Source organism: Paroedura picta, chromosome 1 (assembly GCF_049243985.1).
Source record: "Paroedura picta isolate Pp20150507F chromosome 1, Ppicta_v3.0, whole genome shotgun sequence".
Classification (NCBI taxonomy): domain Eukaryota; kingdom Metazoa; phylum Chordata; class Lepidosauria; order Squamata; family Gekkonidae; genus Paroedura; species Paroedura picta.
Genome location: NC_135369.1, coordinates 58644717 through 58661669, shown reverse-complemented (window position 1 = coordinate 58661669; position 16953 = coordinate 58644717). Strand labels below are relative to the sequence as shown.

At 43.6% G+C, this 16953-nt stretch overlaps 1 long non-coding RNA gene across 1 annotated transcript; it reads right to left on the bottom strand.

The window, feature by feature from the left end:
- Positions 1 to 4235: 4235 nt before the first annotated feature.
- On the bottom strand, positions 4236 to 16390 carry LOC143837713 (uncharacterized). The gene is made up of 4 exons (XR_013231067.1): positions 16215 to 16390; positions 9810 to 9890; positions 5304 to 5521; positions 4236 to 4751 (listed from the first exon to the last, which is right to left on the bottom strand). It is a non-coding gene; the product is annotated as an uncharacterized LOC143837713 (long non-coding RNA).
- Between the last annotated feature and the right edge of the window lie 563 nt (positions 16391 to 16953).

Sequence of the window (16953 nt, the reverse complement as noted above, 5' to 3'; positions counted from 1 at the left end):
ACTCAGGCTATTACATTTATCCCTTGCTTATTTATTGGTTAGATTCAAAGATTCAGATCCACTGGTGGACAGATAAGTGGGTGGTGGCTTCATGGTTTTAGGCATTGATTATCTAAATCCATTTAAATCTAGATTCAAGTCTGGGTTTGGGTTGGAAATGGCCTTGGCTGCCATGACTAATGACCTTTGTTGGGAGACTAACAGGGGGGTACATGTCTGTTGATTCCCCTGAACTTTCAGTCCATTGACCTTAATATCCTTTTGGAAAGGTTGGGTTGGCGCTGTGATTGGGGAGTTCCACTTGTATTTGATCAGCTAATTCCAGAATGTGGTGCTGGGGGTCTTTTGCTGGACTCTATCCCATTTGTGAGAAGAAGAAGAAGGAGAAGAAGAAGAAGAAGAAGAAGAATAGAGTTGAAAGGGGCCATACAGGCCATCTAGTCCAACCCCCTACTCAACGCAGGATCAGCCCAAGAAAGCATCCAAGAAAAGTGTGTATCCAACCTTTGCTTGAAGACTGCCAGTGAGGGAAGCTCACCACCTCCTTAGGCAGCCTATTCCACTACTGAACTACTCTGACTGTGAAACTTTTTTTCCTGAAATCAAGCCTATATCGTTGTACTTGTAGATTAAACCCATTACTTCGTGTCCTTTCCTCTGCAGCCAATGGGAACAGCATCCTGCCCTCCTCCAAATGACAACCTTTCAAATACTTAAAGAGGGCTATCTAACCTATCCCCCATCCAGTAGGCATGCTTTTCATTTTTCCAGCTTCGCCAGGCCCGACTACTAGCGCCCTACCTGTCCCCCGAACACCTGGCCACGGTGATCCATGCAACGGTCACCTCCAGAATAGATTTCTGTAACTCGCTCTACGCGGGCCTTCCCTTGTCCTTGATCCGGAAACTTCAGCTAGTGCAAAATGCAGCTGCTAGGGTTCTAACTGGTACACCGTGGAGGGCCCACATCCAGCCGGTGCTGAGGCAGCTACACTGGTTGCCAATTGCTGCCCGGATCCGGTTCAAGGTTCTGGTTCTAACCTTTAAGGCTATATGCGAGTTGGGACCCACATACCTGAGGGACCGCCTATCGCCCTATGCCCCCCGCAGAGCCTTACGCTCTGCGGGAGAAAATTTGTTGGTCATTCCCAGCCCTAGGGAAGCACGCCTGGCCTTGACCAGGGCCAGGGCCTTTTCAGTCCTGGCCCCTGCCTGGTGGAATGAGCTCCCGGGTGAGCTGCGGGCCCTGCGGGATCTTCCATCGTTCCTCAGGGCCTGCAAGGTTTACGGTTGAGGCCAAGGCTAACATCTATGCCCCCCCGGGACTCGGGACTTGGGATTGGGATTAGAGATGGGTACCACCAATACCCCCTCTCCACCTGCTAGTAGGGGAAAAGGGTAGTGGATTAGCCAATCTTGCCGGGTTAGCTTGTTAACTAATAATTGCTGGACTGTAGTTGTTTTAACTGGATTTTAATGGATTTTATGGGGTTTTAGAATGTTGTAACCCGCCACGAGCCGCAAGGGAGTGGCAGGCAATAAATTGAATCATAATCATAATCATAATCATAATCATAATCATAATCATAATCATAATCATAATCATAATCATAATCATAATCATAATCATAATCATAATCATAATCATAATCATAATCATAATCATAATCATAATCATAATCATAATCATAATCATAATCATAATCATAATCATAATCATAATCATAATCATAATCATAATCATAATCATAATCATAATCATAATAATTTTTCTGACCCAGATGCAGGACTTTACATTTATATTTATTAAATTGCATCTTGTTCTCATTTGCCCATTTTTCCAGGAGTAAGCATCAATGGAAGTCATACGCAGACTAAGGGATTGTCAAAGACGTGTTACAAGGGGGGGGGGAAGCTAGGTTATAGGCTTGGGTTCCTTCCCCCAGAGCTGTGTGGGGAAAACCCATTCCCATAAAGGAACAGTTTGATCCAAGAGAGTGTGAAACTTGGAGCTGAGCAGTCTAGCTATCAGACCAAGTGTCCTGGCAGCAGCTAGCCTCTATACCAAATGTTTACATTTCAAAGCAAGAACAGGGAGACAGCCCATTAACATAACACTGAGCTCTCTGGAAGAGAAGTAACACAGAGATATACAGAGAGGGGAGAAGTACCTCAGAGGAGTGCTTGAATTGATATGGAACATGACAGTGAGGATCTGGTGTGGGGTGTCACTAATAAATTCTAGTTCTCCTTAATAGCTAAGCTAGGTGGGCTAGTGAAAGTGCTGAATACCCACCTGGAGAAGTTAGTGGGATGGATGAGGGCCAATAAACTTGAAGCACAATCCAAACAAGACTGAAGTGTTATAGGTCAATGGAGAGGTTGGGGACTGCAGAATCAGTCTTTCCTGGTGTGGGTTATATTACCTCTGAAGGTACAAGTTTGCACTTTGAGGCTGCTGCTGGATCTGGGTCTACAGTTGTAACCTGGGCTGAATCTGCATGGAGATTTATTCCAATCCAAGGTTGCTTCAATCCCTGCCATCTACACTGAATGCGATTTCCATTTTGATTTTGTGTAATTTAAATTTTCCCTCTGCAACAAGCATGATTGATCTGGAGTGACCCTAACTTTCCCCCGTGATATCCAGGTGTGGATAATAACCCTCAAAATTCTAAAAATTGGCATGAGTAAGTGTGCAGCTGTCTGCTTTCCCCGAAATAACTTGCTGCCAAGCTTCCAATGCTGTAGAAAAGACCTGATTGGCCAGGGAGTCAGTTCCTGGTTCCCAGGTTGCAAGGCTTCCCTTAAAGGGGAAGTCCTAACTTCTCTCAGCAGAGATTTGCCGCTTGGATTTATTCCCCCTCCTCTGCTGTCTCCAATCCTCTCCCCCCTTTCAAGAAAAGAAAGAGCCTCCTGCTGCACTTGGCTCCCCCCTCCTTCTGAGCTTCCCTAATCATGTGCAGAACACGTTCTCTTTCAATGGGGGAGGGGGAATAGAGGAAGACCCAATTCAGCAAGATCCACAATGGAATAAACAAAGTGCATAATCAGCCCTGGTTCTCCTATAGTTAATTTAGTGTTTTTTATCATCTTTGGCTAGTATGTCAGTTATGACCTATCCTCAAAAAGCATGATTTGGCCACAGTGATGTTTGTTTTAATCAAATTATACTCTTGAAATGTGCTTTGTGTGAACTGCCTTCAAAAACAGTCCAAAAAGCAGTGGCCAGGGGCTAGCTGCAGTGACTGTATCACCCCGTGCTTAAAGAGTGTTCTTATTATCATTGTGTTTTAGGATACAAGTCAAAGTTCTGTTTCTTACCTTTAATGCCCTAAATGGCTAGGGGCCTGGGTACCTGAATCACTGTCCCTTCCCATACTATCTAGATTACCAATTAAAATCTGATTTTCAAGCAGGTCTCTGTGCCTCTTCGTTCAGAGTTGAGGCAGCAGGTGACTACAAACTGAGCATTTTCTGTGGTGGCCTTTGGCATGCCCTCGCCCTTGAAGCTAATCTGGTGGCTGCTTTACTAACTTCTAGGTGATGGGCTAAAACAGATCTTTTAACCTGGGTTTTTAAGTAGGAGTTGTATCTTCTCAGCTATTCTTCTAGTCTAAGATCTGTTTTATATAGCTTTTGTTTTTGCAGTTTATGTCTAATGGCTTCTTTTTACTGGCTTGCTTTTTACTGGATTGTTGTTTTACATTGGTATATTATTTTCACTGAAAATTGCCTCAAGGTCTTTGAAGACATGGCTCAAAAATGTTCTAAATAAATTAAGTAATGTTAAATGGGAATTTTGTGCCTCTCAGACTCACATGAATGCTTTTCTCCTTGTGACTAGTGTGAACCGGTAGAAGTGGTACCTGCCATTCTCTACACCAGCTGTCCCCAACCCCCGGTCCGGAGACTGGTACCGGTCCATGAATCAGCAAGTACCAGGCCACGGCTCGTCCTTGTCCTTCTCCCCAGCTACTGCCTTGGGGGTTGCCCTGCCACTCTGCTGCCAACTCACCTTTGGTGCTCTCTGGCAGCTGCCATGGCTGGGGCTCCCCCTCGATGTGGCACTATGCAGCTGCTGCTGGCAGTGCCCTCCGTGGGCGGCAGAAGTCAGGGGCGCTGGTGGGAAAGCAAGTGGATCAGGGGCTCAGGTGGCAGCGGAGACGTCCCTCAGCATAAGACTACCCCCCCCCCCGAGCCTCAGTAAAATTGTCAAGCGTTGACCGGTCCCCGGTGATAGAAAGGTTGGGGACCACTGCTCTACACAATAATGCTGGGCCTAAAAATATAGGCAATATATTATAATATTTTATGTTGTTTCCCTTTTTTCATAACCATTGATGAAAAACAAAAGAAAGAGAGAAACAATGAATTTGTTAGTGAAAGAGGAAGGAAAGGCATAGCACACCCTAACAAAAATAACATCACTGTGATTTCCAGTATGCCAGCTCATGTCAGATTTCTTCTGGCACAGCTAAAACAAACATTACCTACATATATTTTTGATATTGTTGTGGGAAGTTAGACAGCACTAGGTCACATGGGTAGGTTTTTAACCAAACAAGAGCCAGATATGTAATAGAAAAATAGCCTGGGAAAGTTTCTCTCATCTCATACATATGAGAAAGTTTCATGCATTCCCCTGTCCAGTCTATAATTAAGATGAAAGGCATATTTCCATTTGATTTGCAATTTGGTGGCATGGTTTGCATTCCATTGAGGCCACGTCATCTTGATTCTTCTAATGCACTGTAAAGAAAACAAAACAAAATCATCCTTAACGGCTTAATCGGATGACATATTGCAGAAGAGACTATTTTAAACTTGCTGTGAGGAGGGAGGGACAATTTCTTTGCAGCTCCTTTGTTGGACTGAAGATATATCCGGCTGATACTGCGAGTAGAGCTGGAGTCTTGCATCATGTTAGAAGACTATTTCAGTCCTCAACTTTGTTCCAGTAAGTTCCTTTCCCTATTGGGAAACGCAGTTCATGGAGGCTCACTGCCCTCTGTCCAGAATATACCATGTTCAAGGATTAACATCCTTTGTGGCCTTTTTCCTTAATTATCTTATATCAAGTGCTAATAATATAAAAAATTCTACTGACAGTCTGAGTTTCAGAGGGTCCCTTCCCTCTCTCACAAACACACATATACATTTACACACAGAGAGAGAAACTCCCCTCCGTTCCCCACTCCCCACTTTCTCAACCTCCTCTTTGGTTCCTCCCCCTCCCTCCCTCACAAACACAGGGAGAGAGATACTCACTTACCCCCTCCCCCTTCCCATTTACCTCCTTACCCTTAGGCCGTCTCAGCCGCTGCCATGGAGGTGGCACAGGCGTTGGCTGGGCCTCTGGGGGAAGCGCGGCTGCTGCCTTGGCCTTGGAGGTGGCACAGCCACTAGCTGGTCCTCTGGCAGTGGTGCAGTGGAGCACCGTCTCAGCTTCCTCAGCTGCCTTGGTCTCTTCTCATGTACTTCCTTGGGCGAGACTATGAACATCATGTCCATATTCATACCTGTTTGAGGAGGCATGCCAGAAGATGTTCCGAATCAACAAGTCCTATGTCCATTGGAACATACAGAAGCCTGTTCCACATACCAAAAACTTACCTCAACTTCTATGTGTTCAAGTCCCCAGTTTAGGAATTGTTCTGGGATCAATCACTCTGCACCTCCTCCCATATTACATAGTATACTGTGTTTCAAATCAAAGTCTTCCTGTTCCCACAGGTTACAGAAAGTAGGTTTAAACAGTTTTAAAATCTGAGGGTAGCAAACATCAACAATTTCATCATTGCTGGTATCAGAATGCCTCTTCACCTGTTTTTTGGTGCATGCGCCAAGTGCTGCGCAGTAACACAAATTTTATTAAATGCCTACTTTGAAAGCTAAAAATAACAATAGTGGACAAAAATAGTACTTTTATGAACTGGCAAATTGTAGTAGATAAGTAAAAATATAGAATCACAGAATCATAGAGTTGGAAGGGGCCATACAGGCCATGTCATCCAACCCTCTGCTCAATGCAAGATCATCGTAAAGCATCCTAAAGCATCGTAAAGTGTGTATCCAACCTTTGCTTAAAGACTGCCAGTGAGGGGGAGCTCACCACCTCCTTAGGCAGCCTATTCCACTGCTGAACTACTCTGACTGTGAAAATTTTTTTCCTGATATCTAGCCTACATCATTGTACTTGTAGTTTAAACCCATTACTGCGCGTCCTTTCCTCTGCAGCCAACGGAAACAGCATCCTGCCCTCCTCCAAATGACAACCTTTCAAATACTTAAAGAGGGCTATCATGTCCCCTCTCAACCCCCTTTTCTCCAGGCTGAACATTCCCAAGTCCCTCAACCTATCTTCATAGGGCTTGGTCCCTTGGCCCCAGATCATCTTTGTCGCTCTCCTTTGTACCCTTTCAATTTTATCTACGTCCTTCTTGAAGTAAGGCCTCCAGAATTGCACACAGTACTCCAGGTGTGGTCTGACAGTGCCGTATACAATGTGACTATGACATCTTGTGATTTTGATGTGATGCCCCTGTTGAGACAGCCCAAAATGGCATTTGCCTTTTTTACCGCTCCATCACACTGCCTGCTCATGTACCCCCTGCTACTCACCTCTCTCCAGTCTGATTAAACACCACTGACAACAACTCTTTGAGTGTGCTTCTCTAACCAATTCCCTATCCACCTATCTGAAAATCCAGACTGCAGTCCTTTAATTTATCCATCAGAACATCATGGGGAACCTTATCAAAAGCTTTACTAAAATCCAAGTAAACGACATTTCCACGATCCAGCAAACCTGTTACTTGGTCATAGAAGGAAACCAGGTTGGTCTGACAGGCCCTGCTGGAGACAAATCCATGCTGACTTCCTTGGATCACCAAATTGTCCTCCAGATGTTTGCAGATTGCTCCCTTTAATAATACGTAGCCGTGTTCATCCTCTAAATGGATCATTATATTAATACACTATTACTAATTTTGTATTATAAATAAAAAAATTGTTGGTTGGAGAGAGCAAGGGAGAAGATTAAAAATAATGATGGGTGATTGGAGGCTGAAAAATAGCACTGTTATACACTATCCAAATTGTATATGGGTAAAAATACATAGCTATGATCATCCCCTTAATGGATCATTACATTAATGCACTATCACATGTTTTATCATGAAGGAAAAAACCTGCTGGTCAAATAAGGCAAGGAGAGAAAGGGCTGGAGAGGGGAGAGGATTGAGGGAGAAGGTAGAAAAAAGAAAAAGGGCCATGGAGCATTTCCAAGATCCACACCAGAGAAAAGAACTATTTAAGTGGTTCGCACATGGGATCAAGCCAACTTGCAATCAGCTTGAAAAGAAAAATTGCCCTATAAGTGCTTGCAAAAAAAAAAGTGGAAACAAACGAGGAAAGACTGACATTCACTCAACATGGAGAAAACAAGTTGCAGAACAAAAAATAACAATATTGTATCATGATTACAAATCCAAAATAAAGTTCATATGCAGAACATGCCAGAGTCTGATGGATGAGCTAATTCAAATGAGAACTATGTGATTTTAAAAATCCATATATGCATTGTGCATGGCTTAACCTTACATAGACAAGAGCCTATTTCAACTGATGCAGTAAAAAAAGTTTTAGGAAGTGAGGGTAGCAGGTAAATGGACACATCCTTTAAAAAGAATCATAATGATTCAGTGAGTTGAGAATAGCATCACCAGGTTCTGTCCACAACCACTGAGAAATTTCTAGAGATGGGCCTAGAAAAAGTTTGTGTCTCATCCAGAAGTGATTTAAACTCTGGATGATACTCTGGGAATTGTCCCAATCTCCATGGTAAAAGATCTGGAGATCAGGGGGATTTATAATGTGTAACCTTAAAGTTATATCACTTCCAGGCCAGATGATGTATATACATCATCCTTCTACCACCACAAACATCAACTGAGGGAGAATATGAACACAGCAGCAGAGGATCACTTGCTGGAAACAGGCACTTGCTGTACTCAACAAGATCTCCCCTCAGCTTGCTGGGAGGTAAACGGTAATGACTGGGGAAGGCACTGGCAAACCACCCCGTATTGAGTCTGCCATGAAAACGTTAGAGGGCGTCACTCCAAGGGTCAGACATGACCCGGTGCTTGCACAGGGGATACCTTTACCTTTACCTTTAATCAGTCAAAAGACTATACCAATCAGACAATACAAGCTGTCCCCAGGATCCTGTGTTGCAGATAAAAAGGCTCACTTCATAGCTAATTGGAAGGAAGCCCCAAAAATTCCTGCTCAGCACTCCCCAAATACCACCAGATACGGTCACATTATCCACGGGGGAGGGGAAGTTGCAACAAAAGCTCACTACAGAGAGCAATAGCTTTTTCAACACCCTTTGGATTAGCTGCTCTGCACAAGAGCCAACAGTACTCTCGTGCCTTATTTAAAACTGGGACTGTCATAAATCATGACCACAGCACAATTGGCTGGGAACTTCATTAAATTAGCATGATTAAAGTGAACCTGCAGAATGACTTGCAATATGACATCTGCCCATGCTTTTTCTGGTGTGGTCACTCATCCTCTCCTGCTTATGTACCATCATTGGAGCTTCACAGTTACTCTTATACTATGCTTGACACTAGTCAGCCATGCCCATATTTAGCTGAAACATTGCTAGGGATGGGCACAAACTACATTTTGAAGGGTCATTTTGGTTTATGGCTGAACCATGAATTGAACCACAAACCAATATGAACTTAACCTGTTTTTAGCAGTGGAATTTTCATGGTGGCTCTTCAGTTTATGAATTTTGATTCATGAAACATGAACCTGCCAAAATTCATCATAAACTTATGTTCATGAACCAATTTGTGCCCATTTCTAAACTTCACTACAGTAATGAGAAAGAAGAGCAATGGCAAGACTGTTGAACAATTCCACCTCCCACTGGTCTATAAGAAATGTCCATCAATTCCCTGTTGTGGTAAATTCCATATTAATTCCACTGAGCTCTTCCTTTTGAAAGCTGTTATCATGATGCACTTGCAGTTGTTAGCCTTTACATTTACTGTTGCTAGTCTAAGAGTCTAAGTGTGTTTTTTGATGCCTCTCTAAGTATGGAGGCTCCGATCACATAAGTTGTCTGCCAGGCATTCTACCACCTACACCAAGCATGACAACCTGCACCTTACTTCTCGACATCCAATATACTTACCATGATCCATGCAACAGTCCCCTCCAGATTAGGTTACTGTAACTCACTCTACGCAGGGCTACCCTTGAAGTTGCTCTGGAAATTACAACTGATTCAGAATGCAGCTGTCCATTTATTTACTGGGACACATTGGAGGGCACATATTTGACCAGATCAGATTCAGAGTTCTGGTATTAACCTTTAAAGTCCTCAACCATGGATAGCCAAACTGGCTCTCTAGATGTTCATAGACCACAATTACCATGAGTCCCTGCCAGTGTGGCCAGTGGATGGGTGCTCATGGGAATTGTAGTCTATGAACATCTGGAAAACCACAGCTTGGCTGCCCCTGCCCTAAATGGTCTGGGACCCTAGTTTCTATGGGGCCATCTCTTCCAACATATCCCCCCCAAAACATTAAGTTCTAGCAGTCAAAACTTGTTCAGGGTCCCCCTACCTCAAAGAGGTGAAATTGTCCTCAACCAGAGCCAGGGACTTTTTGGCTTGGTGGAACACTCTACCCGAGGAGATCAGGGCCCGGGGCACCTTAATCAGTTTTGCAGGGCCTACAGTTGAGGCCTCGAAATAACATTGAGATGTTGGCTACTCACTTTGAAAGTCCACCCCAAACAAGAACTTATTTGGCCCCCTTCAGTTCTGCAACCAGCTAACTCCCACAAAGAGGAGGTCACCTGAAGGTGAAAAAGACAGGTTTGATTTTAAACTTAATGAATGTTAGAGTTTTAAAACCTATTTATTCATATTGTATATTTTAAACTTCATAAGTCAATCTGAACCTCTGGGGAAGGATGGGGTGTAAATCTAAAAATAAATAAATCCATAAAGCTCTTTCCTATTTTGTCTGCTGTTGTTAACCAAAAAAGTCAGAGTTCTAAGGGAAAAAACCTGATATACTGATTTATAAGTAGTATCTGTGCTGTAGCAGAAATAAAAATGGTATGTTGCTTTGGTACTCAAGAAAGAATCAAAAGTATGTACAAACATGTTTCTGTGAATTGAGGGCATTTGCAATCTGTTTCCAGTCTTGGGCATCTTATTAATGTGGCATGAATGCATGCACAACTGTTGAATCTCTCAGGAGGCTCTTCCTCCAGAAATCATGGAAAATAAATATACTAATGAAATTAGTTGTTTTATACTCACGAAGAATGTAAACATGAATTCTCCTAATCTTTTTCCTATTTGCCTAAAAGTTATTTTTGGTTACTGTAGCTCTTCAATTGCATTGGAGATATATAAGAGAAAAAGCTGGTGGAATGCAAACACATCTTCAGAGCACATGAGAAAATATCTGCTGTATTTACAATGTTGTGGAGGGGGTTTTTTTTACACCATAGGTCTCCAAAGAACTGGAGGGTGCCTGGAATGCTCAGATGTATAATATACATTCTGGATGAGGCCCCAAAAGTTGGGTGTGCATGTGTAAGCTTATCTGCACATATCTTGGGATTCCCTCAATTTTCTTTTCTGACTATAGTTTCTAACATACATTGAAAATTACTTTCCAGGTCCCACCTGCCCAACCTTAGCAAAATGGATGCATACATTTCTTCAGCATTTTGGCAAACAGGTATGTGTTTATCAAGGAGCATTCCTTGAGTGCCCTCCATCCACATCAGTCTACTTTCCAGAAGGCTCTGCCTACATTATATTGTAGTAATGTATATATATACATTATATATATACATTATATTGTGTTCATTTTGTCTGCAATTGCCTGTCTCCTAGCAATTTGAAAAGCAGGAGACTTCTTTTGGTGAAAGATGTATCAGCAAGTCCTAGCCATCCTAAAATGGTGTTCTAGATGCATCCAATCCAGATTTTGAGAGTTTATTTCCCTAAAAAAAATCTAGTGAGGGAAGGATGACTGCATCCGCTCCAAAAAGCAAGAGGCAATGCCCGAAGACAATGATTAGAAAACAGGGACAGTGCTTAATCAACAGAAACAGCTGGAGAGTATATTATGACATATCATAAGGGACTGTAATTGGAAGGTATGTCGTTTACATAGGAAGAATCTCTCTCCATGATATTTTGGAATCTTGGCCAAAGCTTTAAACTAAATTTAAAAAAAAAATCTAGCCCTCACCTGGAAGTCAACAAGCCTAATTTGCCCCAATGGGCCAAATATAAAAGTCCAGTATGGATGCTGTTATGTTTTAAATTATTGGTAGATAATGCTTTTGAAGATGGCCTGCCTGGCCCCTTCTAACTCTATGGGATTCCCTGATTGCTTCAGGGCCTAAAAGGAATTGTTTTTTGGTGATTGTCTCTAAGAGATTCATTTTTTTTACCTGCCTTGATGGGAAAGGGAAGGCTAATATTTAAATAGACCTGGTCAGAGTATTGTTGGTTTGTTAAAGTAAATTAGCAAGCGCCCTGAGCTATCTTAGGTTAAGAAGACAGAGCCCTACCAGTCATTCCAGGCTATCTGAACCAAGTGCCTGGTCATGGACCTCTCTCAGTGCCAGATGTCAATACCTAATCCCTAATGCTGACCTGTGGAGGGGAATGAGCATCATGGGCAGCCACTCTCAGCACAGTTTGGTATGCAGGCAAGGATCAGTGAATGTGTATGTTATTGCCCTGAACTTACAGAGGGGGATTGCCCAAATGTGAAATCCATTGGATAGTCTTTCAGGGTATCCTCACTAAGAGAAGTAAAGAATCTACCAGATGCCGTTCAGCTGTTTAAAAAATGTAATGCTTAGCTTAATCCAGTCTTCAGAGCTAGGTCTTCCTTGCGGTGGCTTTCAACAGTAGGATCAACTTAAAGTAAGCCGGTTTCCTTTTCCCCACTGTCTAGATTAGGTCAGTGTTCTCTACAAAGATATTCACATAGCCACAGCAACAGAAAGATAACCAATCTTAGATTAGAATTTAGTGCAAAGTTAAATTTAGATGCAGGGTAATTCATGCCATTACACAGAGCAGGTGATGCCGAGATTGTGATGAAATGATGACAGGCAAAGCCCTGTTCCATTTTGAAGGTCTGACTACTGAATAGCAAATGCACAATGTCATAATCGTCATTGCTGCATTTCTCCAGATGGAACAGCTGCACCGGTGCTCCTACTAACTGAGGAATTTGAGTGAGTTTAAAAGTAGGAAACCCCACTGCTCTCAGCTGAGTTTTCTGACCCAAGTCCATTGTTGGGTCTCAAACAGCTAGACACAACTCTGCTTTGCTGAAGGGGTAGAGAATATGGTGACTTACTGCACCTGTTCCTGACAGAAAGCCAAGTTCATAATTCAAGTGGAACCGGGAAATGACGAGAGTCCTTTACTCTGCCCTGTGCAGATAAGCCTTACAACAAGTGGGGGCATCAGACAAGGGATGCTCCCTCTCAAAAAACCTCAGCCTATTTTACATATTTATTAATTACTGATTAAGATATTTGAACCTCCAACATTCCCTCCCCAAAGAGAGCCTGAGGAATTCACCATTTTTAGTGATGTTTGCATTAAGGTCCTGCAGTAGGACCATTAGTATATTTTATGGCAGATTTACAGCAGCTTTGCAGCACTGTAATCAGCAAAGCACACACTTCTTTTCAATCAGTAGCCAAATGACAGTTCACGTAAAAAGACATAGGAGGAGCTAGACTCAGAAAGTGCAAACTAGAAATAGATAACTTTTGTAATTTTGTTTTTGATGACTGTAGCCAGGCCTGATCCAGGTACATGTATGTACTTTAGAAGCCCTAGGCCTCAGGTTAGAATTCCTATATCAGATCATCTCTCTTCTGACAATAAGTACATACATCTCAACAATATTTTTGGGTCATTTGGGGTATAGTCCACAAGCTGTATCAGATAATCTTTTCTTCTATTTTGAATTTTATCTATTAACTAACTTAAAATAATATAATACCATCCATTACTTCTACATAGATGGGGGCAATTACTCAAGACTATTAAAACAGCTTGATAAGCAGGTCACAAGCAATGAAATCCTCTCTAAGGAGAAGCTGAGACTGTATAAGTTCTCAAAATTGTCTTCCAAAAATACTTTCCTGTCCCACTCAGTAAGGGTAAACCCACAACTTCAACACCATTTAAAGCTATCTTTAATGGTAAACTTGCTGCTATAATAACTAGCTAAGGGCTAAGTGGGTGGAGATTGGGTGTGGCCTGTCCAATCAGCCTTGTGCAGGCCACACCCACTCCTGCCCACACAGCCGGCCAGGGGCTCTCTGCTGCCATTGCCAGCAGTTTGCCCCTGGACACTTCCCAGGACACATGTAAGTGCCTTGGGGTTGGGGGCCTCTATTCCTGTTGGGCTAAGAAGCCCTCTCACCATCTCTGCTTCTCGGCTAAATGGTACGCTGGTGGGGGGGGGGTTCCCTTCCAACTTGGGCCGAATGGAAAAATAGGAAGCCAGTGGGACAGTCCTTCAGCTCCTGCACTGTCCCCCATGCATTCTCCCACTCTCTCCGCTGCTGCTCACCAACTTTGCAGGCGGTCCTGGCCATTGTGCACAGTTCTGCCCCTCAGCCCACCATGCCTGTCTTTGTGCATCCTTCAGTGTACCAGCTCCACTCCGTGCCGGGCATTCAGTGCAGAAAAGCCCTCTCAGGTGGTGGACAAAAATCTTGATGTACATCTCCAATTAACAATAATTCTGAAGACTTGTTAGTAAGGTGAGTAAATGGTGTTACAGCCATTGATGAGTGTGTGTTGTCACTTATGGAAAAAACTCAAGTGATATCATGGAGGAAGGGCAGGAAACTTTATGGTAAAAATATTTTATAATTATAGGCCACCCATATTGGACCAGTCATCTCGGGATAGTTTACTGCAATATTATCATCACTATCACTAGACATTATAAAGTTAAACTTGTGTGCAGCCAATGCACTCCCTACCTGATTGGCTCTCCATTGGGATATGCTGCCAATAGGGAGAGAGCACTCTGACAATAAAGGCCAATGACTTTTTAAATTGCACTATGCCAATGAGGGCCAATCAGGTCAAATTGTGTGCATACAGCCATGAAAAGCCTCTACGTTTAATCATGAGTTAGGGCTAATCAGTTCAAATCACACTCCACCAATAAGGGCATTAAGATCAAATTGCATGCAGACAGCCAGGAAAAGCCACTACCTGGAAATATTTACTCACTAGAAAGAAAGCCCATTTGTGAAAATGGGCAATAAGGAGAGGTTTGGGGAGGTTGAGCGGCGGCGCTCGGGAGGGGTGGGTGGAGGGCAGAGTGTGGGGCTGGGCCGGTGTGGCGTCGGGCAGCAGGAGTCGAGCGGGTGGTCGGGGTTGGGTGGAGGGGGAGGCGCAGGAGAACCACGCATGTCTGCACATGCGTGGTTTGGCGGACTGTGGTGGGCGGGGGTAGGCTGGGGGAGCTAAGCGATGTATGCGCAGGACGGCGTGCATGCGTGGCTCAGTGTGTTGGTGTCGGGCCAACCGCGCGGTTGGCGCGGCCTGGGGGCGGTGTAGGAGCGGTTGGGAGCAAGGCGTGTGAGAACGGAGCAGTCGGTGACCCGGCAAGTAGGGCGTGTCGGAAGGTGGGTGGGTGTGTTGAGGGGGAAAGGATCGTGTGGGGGGTTGAGGGTGTAGGGTGGGAAGCGTGGCGGAGTCGAGGCGGCTTGTTGGGGAGTGGGTGTTCGCACGGACGGCGAGGAAGGAGGTGTGGGGTGTGGGGATGGGGCGGGATGTGAGGGGTGGTTAGCCTGCTTGGGCCAGGAATGACAGTCGGAGGGGCGAATCAGGAGCCGCAAAGCGGCTCCTGATTCGCCCTGCCAAGTTTTTATCATGGACAGCGTCCGCCCTAACTCCTCCCAACTTGCCCTTAGGCTTTTATTTTTAACCGCGGAGCGGTTTACAGATGAGTGAGGGCCAATCAGTTTAAATGACACTCTGCCAATGAGGGCCAATCAGGTCAAATTGCATGTAGACAGCTAGGAAAAGCCTCTACCATGGAATATGTATTCACAAGTAAGTCATGCCCCCTGCTCTGGGAATGTTTACTCTTGACCAAATCATATGATGTTTGCAATTTGCAATCTGAAAAAGAAGGAATGCTTTGGAGGAGACATCACAGGCAATTGCAGCAATGAAAATAATGCTGATGTCAGTGCAACTGGGAACCTATAGACTTTTTCTTTCAATATATTCCACCGTGTGCTTCTTGAAGGATGGGGGGGAGGGATAATAATTTGAATGAGAAGGAAGGTTCCTGTTTACCTTTGTCAAATGTTAACAGATAATTCAAAGCAAGCACGAGAGACAGAAACTGGACAATGGCTTCCCGTCTTGCTGGCTCAGATCCTATAGTAGTTTTCCAGAGCCAGCTGTATTTTTTGCACAATGGGCATTATTGATAGTTTTGTAAACAAATCATTCTAAATTACAAGGTTCTTAATTGCATTGCTCTGTTCTCACAGTACATTAAGGGGCAGTGCAGACTTGGGCACCCACCCAGGTATAGAAATGACTAGTCATGGCACTCTTAAGAAAGAGAGCTGAAGTCATTTTGCAGCCCCGTCTGTGAGCCACTGTGAGCACTGGCACAATGAGGCTTTCAACACACATCTTAGCGTAACCTTCTAGTGTCACCAGCAATAACTCAAGAGCCTCATTGATTTTGAACTATTAAGGAGCACATGATCTAAATGCATCTAAATGCAAGCTCAGCTTTTTACAACTAATATAAACAGTTGTTTGCCTCCTTGTGTTTTCCAGATTCTGTGAAAGCAGCACTTGGGGCATTAAGCAATCTCAAATCCCTTGATGGAGTCTTGGCACCAAATAAGCGTCACCAATATATAAAGCATTAATCATAAAACTATAAATATCAGATTGTTTCCATAACGTTTTACAGGGGTAATTGCAGCATACATATCCATTCAGCCTACAGACGAAAATGTTGAAACAAGAGGTTACAGTAATATGTATGAGGCTATAATCCTTCCATTTAACGCAGAGGTTACCGCAACAACTCATATGTTCCACTCCTCCTGATAATGCTGAAACTTTACCTTGATCTACTCTCCCATTCCCAATCTAGAATTTGTCCTTCCCTCCTCCTCCATCACCTCTGGTAGTCTCCTTCTTTCCTATTGAAGAAAAGCTCACATGCTGTGCACATGCTGCATGCCTTTACAACTCAGCTCTTGGTGGTAGAAGTGCTGCAGTCACAGCTCCTCTCCCATTATCTGCAGCAAACAAGTAAGTGTGAAGGGCAGGCGTGTATTCCTAAACAGTCAATAGAACCAGAATCAGAATCCACAAACTGCACAATGAAGTTCTATTATGGAATCCAATTGTCTTTTCTCAGTGATTTATTAGATGCACATAAGCAAGCATAACCATGAAGGAGCCAACACGAGTTCCCGGGTACAGTCCTCGTTTTCAGTACTTACCTCCTCAACAACGGTGACCGTCTATGATTCTGTTTGTTCATATTTAATCATTAACTCAATTCTATAAGTGTCACATTGGCATATAGCTCTTTTCAAACAGCAACTCCTAAACATACAATGGGCACACACAGGGCCCTAGGAACTCAGACTTCCCTTTTGCACTTCATATGCTGCAGCTAACAATAGTGCAACTCTGGAGTATTTACAGCAAACATGCAAATGGTTGTATGTTAATATGTCCCTTTTAATTCTTTTTAATGCCATTTGTACACTGGAATTTTTGTATGGAGTGAATGCAGAAATGGATGTCTTCAGTGGGCACATTCGTATTTGATGGTATTGAGCAGCATGTCAG